We start from the raw sequence: 8798 nt of genomic DNA on the forward strand, positions 1-8798 counted from the left end.
GTTCTATCTTTCCTCAGCAATTCCTTTCACATTTACTTTGAGTTGCTATTCTAATTCTGAACAACTACTGTTTTCTAGCTTTGCCCATATTACTGGTTATTTTTTTTAATGTGGATCTTTGGGGCCTTTTGAAATTGAAGTATAATTCAATAATTTGCCACCCTAAGTCTCGTACCATGATGCATTTTAAATTCTTGTATGTGGAACTGTAACATCAGCCAGGTCTATAAATAGCTGCAAAAATAAATTCCATTAATAGAGAGGATCAGGAAAGGGGCTTTGAAGTGAGAATGTTTAATTTTTCCCAGCTTCTATTTGTGGTGTTGAATAGGCTGTAAAGTGGAGGTGAAGCATAAGCAGAAACTGAACGAGCAGTCGGATACTGTTGTGACTCGGTGGCTACTGTGAAAAATTACTGAGTCAACAATATTCATACGCCTAATTGGAAGAATACTGTAAAAACTCTCACTTAGAAAGTCATTCCTGTGCCAGTGGGTTGTGCTGTTGCTGCGAGTTTTCAGCTGAGGAGCCGCCCGGGGGCACCCGCGCTCCGTGCATGGGGACGGTGGTGGCGGCTCCCGTTCCACTCTCCAGCCCCTCTGCTGCTGCCCAGTCCCTTGGTCTTCGAGGAGAGAATTGCGGTGCTGTGGCGCAGAGCACAGTGAGCGCTCCCCCCGCTGCCTGCTCGCTGGGACAGGCTGCGCTCAGCCCTGCGCGGGGCTGGGCAGAACGGCAGCGACAGCGCCGGCCTGAGAGGGCTCCGGGGGCTGGGCAGATGGGGGAACAGGTCTGAGAGAAGTCTGGCAACAGCTACAGGTGAAGTTTGGCAGTAGACAAGAGCTGGTATAAACAGGGCCATACCAGCATCAACGCGACAAGATGTAACTGGTCATGAAATCTTTTGTCTACAAAGACCAAGTTCCTGCTAAGACTGTAACAACACTGGAGCCAGGATCGTGGATCTGCTGCAGATACTCCTCCTGAGGGCCTTGCCTGTGCTGTTTTAGATCTATCTTCATGTTTGAGCATACTTGCTGTATGTCATTGCCTCTATGCTGTAAAATAATGGTGGAGGTCGGAAAGAAGAAAATTCTTTTATTTCACTTAAAGATCCATCATGTTTTTTAAAATGTGTTTTTGCATTCAGTATGTACCATGGATCAAACCCAGCTGGCAACTCAGCCCCCCACAGCTGCTCGCTCACTCTCCCCCAACACCCAGTGGAATGGGGGAGAGAATCGGAAGAGTAAATGTTAGAAAACTCATGCGTTGAAATAAACAGTCTAATAGGTGAGGCAAAAGCCATGCACACAAGCAAAGCAAAACAAGGAATTCATTCACCACTTCCCACTGGCAGGCAGGTATTCAGATACTTCCAGGAAAGCAGGGCTCCATTCTGCATAAGTTACTATCTATGGAAGACAAATGCAACCACTCCAAATATCTCCCCGCTTTCCTTCTCGCCCCAGCTTTATGAGCTGAGCATGTCACCATATGTCACCAGGGTCAGCTGTTCCTGGGTAGGTCTCCTCCCAACTCTTTGTGCACCCCCAGTTCCCTCACTGGTGGGGTGGGGTGAGAAGAAGAGGCCTTGATGCTGTGTAAACACCACTCAGCAATAATAAAATATCTTAACACTGTTTTGAGCACAAATCAAAAACAGCCCCATAATAGCTACTATGAAGAATATTAACTTTATCCCAGCCAAACCAGCACAGTTAATTCAAATTTGTAAATTTGCTGTATGTTCTATTTGAATTGCATATATGTATAATTATTATGAGTTCTTAATTCCAGACTTGATTTACCCAATGCTAGTAACTGATGGAGTACAGAATGTTTCTTCACACAATCTAGCAGAATATATGCTGCCTGAGTGGTTTATATATGTCATGGCTGTAAAATACTATCTGTAGTTTTACTCTTTTTTTCTTAGAGGTCTTTGCTGATGTTCTTCAATATGTTGCACATGACTTTAAAATTCTTTGCTTAATGAACGGCTGCAGCATGTCATGGGCACACAGTTAACTTGCTCCAGAGCTACCACCTGCTTTCCTTCACTGTGGTAGGAGAGGGCCAGGTTTAAGGTGTTCATACACTGAACTGTGGAAGACTTGTTGTCCGATCTGTAAACATTTGAAGTTCCACCTGGAACATGACATTTGAAGTGCAGTTGCTCTAAGTGCAATGTAGTCCTCTGCAGGCAGCTCACGCTTGGCACAGAATAAAGACTGAACACTGTACAAATTTTCAGAAAATTGTGCTGACCAATCTGACTTTAAAGGCTTGACAACAAGCTCTTTCACATGCTGCCAAAAATAAGCTGTAAAGTTCTGCCCAGACTGGCTTAAAATGCAAGAGTGTTCAGAGACCCAGAAGGAAGAGGAGAGTGACTGCATTCCAGAGATACACCACTGGCTCCTGTCTCAGGGTACCACTGGCTGCTCTTTGATGTAAGCAGCCCAACACCACTTGTTCCCCACGAGTTCTGTTAATCACACCAGTGAGGCCTCTATTCAGTAGCCAGGCAAAGAGCATGTTGGACATGTGCAGATCCAAATAACACTGCAGTGTCCTGGTCAGAGGCATCTCAATGGATCTTCTAAGAATGAAGTTAGATTTGCGGTGATACCAGCAATGAGAGATGGTTTCTTAGAGGCCTCATATTTTTGTTTTAACTGCAGGTTTATTCTCAGATGCATAGGCTGGCCTGTTTTGCTAACTTCCCTGCACAGTCTCAGTTTCTACTCACTTGTTTGAGTATTGAAAACAGTAACATTTAGGATTTAGTCAGAACATTGTCCTGCTGAGGTTTTTTTTTTCACACACTGAAAAATACAATGATTTGTGTTTTTAAAGGTTCCATACCTCTAGCATATACAGACAGATAGATGCATTAACTAATTTTTCTTCAAAATTTCTGCATCTTCAGTGTCATGAAATGCACTGATTCCTTACAAAGGCCGACAGCACCCAGAACTAAACAGCCATGAAGTGAGAATTCAGGATTGATGTGAATTACCTTAACTGTGGGAATATACTTCTTTTAGCTGGCCCAGTGCATATACATTTCAGTAGCTGGTTCAGCTCTGTCTTTTTGTAGGCAAGTCTGCAAAAAATAAAATCAGTTTGTAAACAGACATTGAAATAATGGTTGGATAACAATGAGAATGAATTCATATAGCTCTGGATGTGCACTAATCCAAATTCTATGTGACAGCAAATTGAATAGTTCTGCTACTGTCAATGAAAGGCCAACAGAAAAAAGTTAGCTTAGCCTATCCCTTAGTCAGGCCCTGAGGGGTCTGAAATGCACAATGAGCTGAAATTTGTTTAATAATTATTCTCCCATGAGTACTTCTCTATATTGACATAGTCCAGTCAAATAATGTTACAAACCAGTGACATCACCAAGAACTTCTGCTGGGATGTCAAACATTTACTCACATCTTAGATAGAATGATTTTGCTATCATAGGTTTTTCCATTTTTGGGTGGTGGGGTGTTATTTATCATCTTTTCCCCCCATTCTTCATTCTTGTTTACTGCCATAATGTTTCAGTAAGGACCTTTATCACTTGGAGAACAAGTACATCTGAAGTCTGTTCGGTGCTATTACAAAATATTTGCTGCTTCTCATTTCGCTCTGGAGGGTCCTTAGAGGTGACAGCTCTGCACTATCTCATCCATGCCATCATCTTATGGAATATGTTTAATTGTAACAATGGTAGCCCCTTGAGTGTTTGGCTTTAACTTAGTGATTGAGTTTTCACTGGAGCAGTGAAAAATATCCAGTGTTTCTACCTGCTGGGTCTGTTTGGCTTTATTTAAGTTTCTAAATATTTGCAATTGAAATCAGAGTTGTGTTCTACTTGGATTGTTTTTCTCAGCTATTCATTTTCCAAAAGAAACAGCTGTGGCTGCAGAGCCAAGTGTGTAATGACTGGAGCTCAAAATGAGCAAAACCAAATTCCTTTCCTCATAAATAATTTATATTTCACCACCTTAGTGTAATAAATAGGTTAATTGGTATTTTGCTTGGAATAACAAAAGGCCTAATTTCAATTTAGTTTATTTCACATTTACCATGATGCTTTCCATCTGAATAGTATTATTCTTAAAAATGTTTTTTATGCTTACCTTATAACTAGTGAAGTGATTTAGTAACAGATCATAAAAAATGTCCTTCTAAGAAATCCCTGCTAATTTCTGTTTGCTGGAGTCGCTAGGAAAGAGATACCCATTCTTTCAATCACGGATCCTGAGGTAAGATATAAAGTTGCTGCTGATAAAATCTGTGTCTGGCAGCCTGTGTGTGAATACTGACAAGGGCAGAGCAACCTGGCCTCTTCTGCTGCCTGGCTCTCATCCACTGTCTGTGTACAAAGCCAGCATAGCGTTGGGGTTTTGCATCTAGTGCACAGGGCAGAAGCAACACAATTCCCTTGAAAGCAATTACACTGGAAATCATAGGGAAAAACTCAGCATCTGCTTCCAAGGGTTCTTTGAATACATATGAGCAGAGATGAGCATAACACTGATCCTAGCTTTGTGTGCTGCAATGGTGAGTCTGATGCTCAACTTGCAATTTTGAAAGGAAGTAGGAAAAAATGGAGTACTGAAAGAGAAAAGGAAATTATTGAGGGCTAGCAGTGCTAGCTAAGCTTGAAAAATCTCCCAGTGTTATTCTATTGAAAAGAAAGCCGATGTATGGCTGTGATGTGTCATAATCTTCTCAGGGAGAAAAACAAAAACAAAGCAAACTTTAACAGAGAAAGGATTAAAGAGTAGACAAAAATAGAAGTCAGACAAATTCAAATTTAAAAGTACTACTGCTTAATCACTAGAACAAACTACGAAGAAGTATGGTGGATCCTTCATTTTTCAATACTTTCCTGAGTACAACATGTCTTTAAGGAAGAACTGCTTTAGTCCAGAGTTAATCAAACTTTCTGGAAATGCAGTACTCACCTATGCATACTCCCTGGAGCTGGCAGCAGTTGCTCAGTTTCTTCCAGAAAAGAAAGGAAAGCCAGAATAAACACTTTCCACAAAGAGAAATGCTCCTTTAGTTGAACACAAGCATAAGTTGTTAGCCCCAAACACAGGTGTAGCTGGGTGGAATGCATTGACCTTGGAAGCTACAATGGAAGAGGCAGTAAAAGTAAAACATTACAAAATCTTTTTTTGTAACCTGGATTGAAAAATGCTGTCTCTAGCTAATCTGTTAACTTTTTCATGCACATTTCGTTCTGAGGTAAGTTTCTGCCCAAACCCTGGATCAATTTGCTAATATTTGAGTTGTTTGCTTACATTGCAAAATACCTATTGAAATATATTTTGCAGGAGGAGTTTCATGAAATAGTCATTGGCCAGAAGAGGACTGATCTTTCTTTGTTGAATAAAGATTAAAAAGAGTGTGATCTAAGCCTAGTTTCAGCCTACTGACTGCTGTAATGATAAATATAACTTAAAATGCTTCCTCACTATCATGAAGTGAACAGGAAGACTTGATAATCACAGAATTACAGAATAAGCTGAGTTGGACAGAATCCACAAGGATCATTGAGTTGAAATCCCAGCCCTGCACAGCATCATCCTCAAGAATCACACCATGTGCTCGAGAGTATTGTCCAAATGCTTCTTGAACTCTGTCAGGCTTGGTGCTGTGACCACTTCCCTGGGGAGCTGTTCCAGTGCCCAGCCACCCTCTGGCTGAAGAACATTTTCTGGATATCCAGCCTAAACCTCTTCTGACACAGCTTCAGGCCATTCCCTCTGGTCCTGTCACTGGTCACCACAGAGGTGTGATCAGTGTCTGCCCTCCTCTTCCCCTCAAGAGGAAGCTGTATCATGAATTAAAAATGTATTTGTTTTACTTCCTCATATCCCTTCTTTGATTGTTCTCTCCTTTAGACTGTGTCTACATGAGGTTACACAGTTATATTCAAAATGACCTGTGTTTTTTTTCCCCCATCACAACTGGGATCTACATTTTCCAGTCCAAATTTTTCTGAGACAGTAAGGTTTGTCTGAAGCTGGCATTGTTTTTAGAAAAATTTTGGGAACTCAACACTTCCAAAAGCCACTTGGCCTTGGCATGTAGGTGTTCAGATAAGAACACAAGTGTACTGGTTTGAAAACAAACCAGTGGGAGGCACCAAGTCAGAATAACAATTTAATGGGGAAGTTAAAGGAAAGAAAAAAACTAAAAGAAAACACTGGTTCAAACTGACAGTCAAGATACAACCTGAGTCCCTGTTAGGCAGGGTGGTGGTAGCAGTCTGGTAGAATGGTGGCTGCAGTCCTCTGAAGTGGTGATCCTGTAGAAAAGAGGGTCTGCTCTTCCTCAGAAGGTCCAGTGGTGGCTGTGTAGCTCCTGTCCTCTGGAAATCCAGTGGAAAGGCCTTCTCTCTGGTGTTCAGCCTCAGCTTATATCCACGCTGGGATGCTTGGTTCCTCCCTCTGGGTGGAGCATCTCACAATGGGGTAATGAGTCATGAGGCCAGGTGTTGATTGGGCTCATTAACAGATGATAGTCCAGAGGGAGTTATCTATGAGTCATGCGGCAGGACAATGATGGGCCATTAACAGCAAGATAGTCTGGGGGGAGGAGGCAAGGAAACACTGCCCCACCTGATTTCAACGGCTGATGGGGATGGTAATAGAATACACTGCAACCCAGGACAACAAGTTTTGAAGTTTTGGGGCTATAATATGTCTTTTTTGCTGAATTGTTTTAAAATGGGAAAAGGGAGGATTCATTATTAATTTTTTTCTATTAAGTTCTTTCCCTAACTTCAGAATAATTCTTCTTGAAATTAGATAACTTAATGTGGCAAAGGGCTTGAATGAAAGGAACTTGTATTTTCTAAATTCATAGCAATTACTATATCAAATACTGAAGTATGAAGTAACAAAGAACAGCTTCATTAATCTCTTCCCTCCAAAACCAACTGACCAACCAACCAACCAAAACCAACCAAAAACCACCCTAAGAAGAAAACCCTTTGCTTTTCTAAGTGCTTTTTCCAACAAAATGTCATGACCTTTTGTTTCCATTCTATGCTCTCGCTCTCCAGTTTTCCTGCAAATAATACACTTGCAGGCATGCACACACAAATATATCCATGTAGATAAATATTTTTATAAAGCAACATGCTATGTACTCAAGTATTTAGAGGATTTGAATTCAAATGCTAGAACAGTACCTAGGATCTAGCTTCTGATAACTTGAACTTAATTCACTTTTTTTCCTTACAGGCAAAAAAAGACAGGCTGTGTGTGTAAGTCAGGAAAGATTACTTAATGGCTGCATACAACAGGATGGAAAGGAAGATTTTCTGTTTAGTAATGAAGTGGTAAATTAGCGGTATAAAAAAAGAGGTCCCATTATCCTCTCCTGAATTTTCAGTTGAGAAATATGAGTAATATTGCAGGGACAAGGAAAACTGGATTTTGGTACCTACTCCTACCATCTATTCTGCATATTAACTCATCACATTAAATACAGAAACACCCTAGGAAGAAGGAGCTGATGCTGTCAGCAGAGAGAAGAACCCAGGATAGTCTGTTCAGGAAATTACTCAGCATTAGGCTAAAATCACACATTCTTTATCACCTCTAAGTTCTTTGTAACACTGAAAAAAACAGCCTGCCAGTTTCAACCTGAGGTGGGTATTCCTCTAGGCTGACTAGAGGTTCTGCCCCATAAAAGGTCCTGTCAGCTGGCCAGGTTCCAGTGTGAAGGTCAGTGCCTCAGAGAGAGATGCTTAAAGGAGAGGGACCCCCTGAAACATTCTCAGGGGTGCAACGAAGCTGCCCAGTCCAGCAGAAGACCAAATCTGCAGAGTTGTCTGAGCTCAGGGAGATCTAGGCAGTCACTGCTGCTCTTTGGCCTCTCTTGGCCATTGCTTCCAAAAGAGCTACCTGGAGTGTGCTCCATTTCAAAGTTGCGAATATTATTTTTTTATATATTATATGCTTGCTAAAAGTCAGTTTGTTGAATTTGCATACAAAGGCCTCTTACCAAGATCACTGGTCTGGAATTTTCCTTTACAAGGTATATCAAGCCTTAGTGGGAATAAGGGAAGGAATCTAAGATATGCTGGCAGAGGCAAAAGAGAGTACAGCTTCAGCCAGGAAGACCTTCAGAGAGAAAAGGGGCTTTTGTGACTACATGGCTACTTACTTGGGTCAGATTTTCACACAGGCTAGGATACACATTTGTCTAAACTTAAGCAAATTCTTTGGACGGTACTTAGATATTACCCAAAATAGGTACATAGGAATACTACAAAGGAATAGAAAATGTATCTAACCATGGAACTGCCTCTTCTCATCTGGAGTTTCAAGATGATGTAATGATTAAATTTGTAGCAGCAGTACAGAAAATTGCTTCTGAAATTTACACTAAAATCCTGCAATTTTTCTGTGCTTCGAACTATGAAAACTCTGCTTTGACTAGAATCGAACACTTGTTGAAGGTATAATTTCTTCTGTCAATGTAAAACTCAAATTACTACACAATCAAACAGGACTGCAATTGAGGAAAGGTACTCTTAGTTAAAAAGCTATGGTAGCTTTAAAAAAGGACTTAAGTGAGAGAACAAACAAATGGAGCACATATCCTGTAGGAGGGAGAATTCATATTGAAAGAGAGACTGTACCCCTTTTACAGACAGAATGAGGTTATTAAGTAGAAACACGAATGTATCAGGATGATGGAACTATCAAACTTTGAAGTGATGGAAATTGCTATAGACGTAAAAGAAGTGACATTAGCACACTTGCAATTTG

This window comes from Coloeus monedula, assembly GCF_965178545.1.
Source record: "Coloeus monedula genome assembly, chromosome: 1".
Lineage (NCBI taxonomy): Eukaryota > Metazoa > Chordata > Aves > Passeriformes > Corvidae > Coloeus > Coloeus monedula.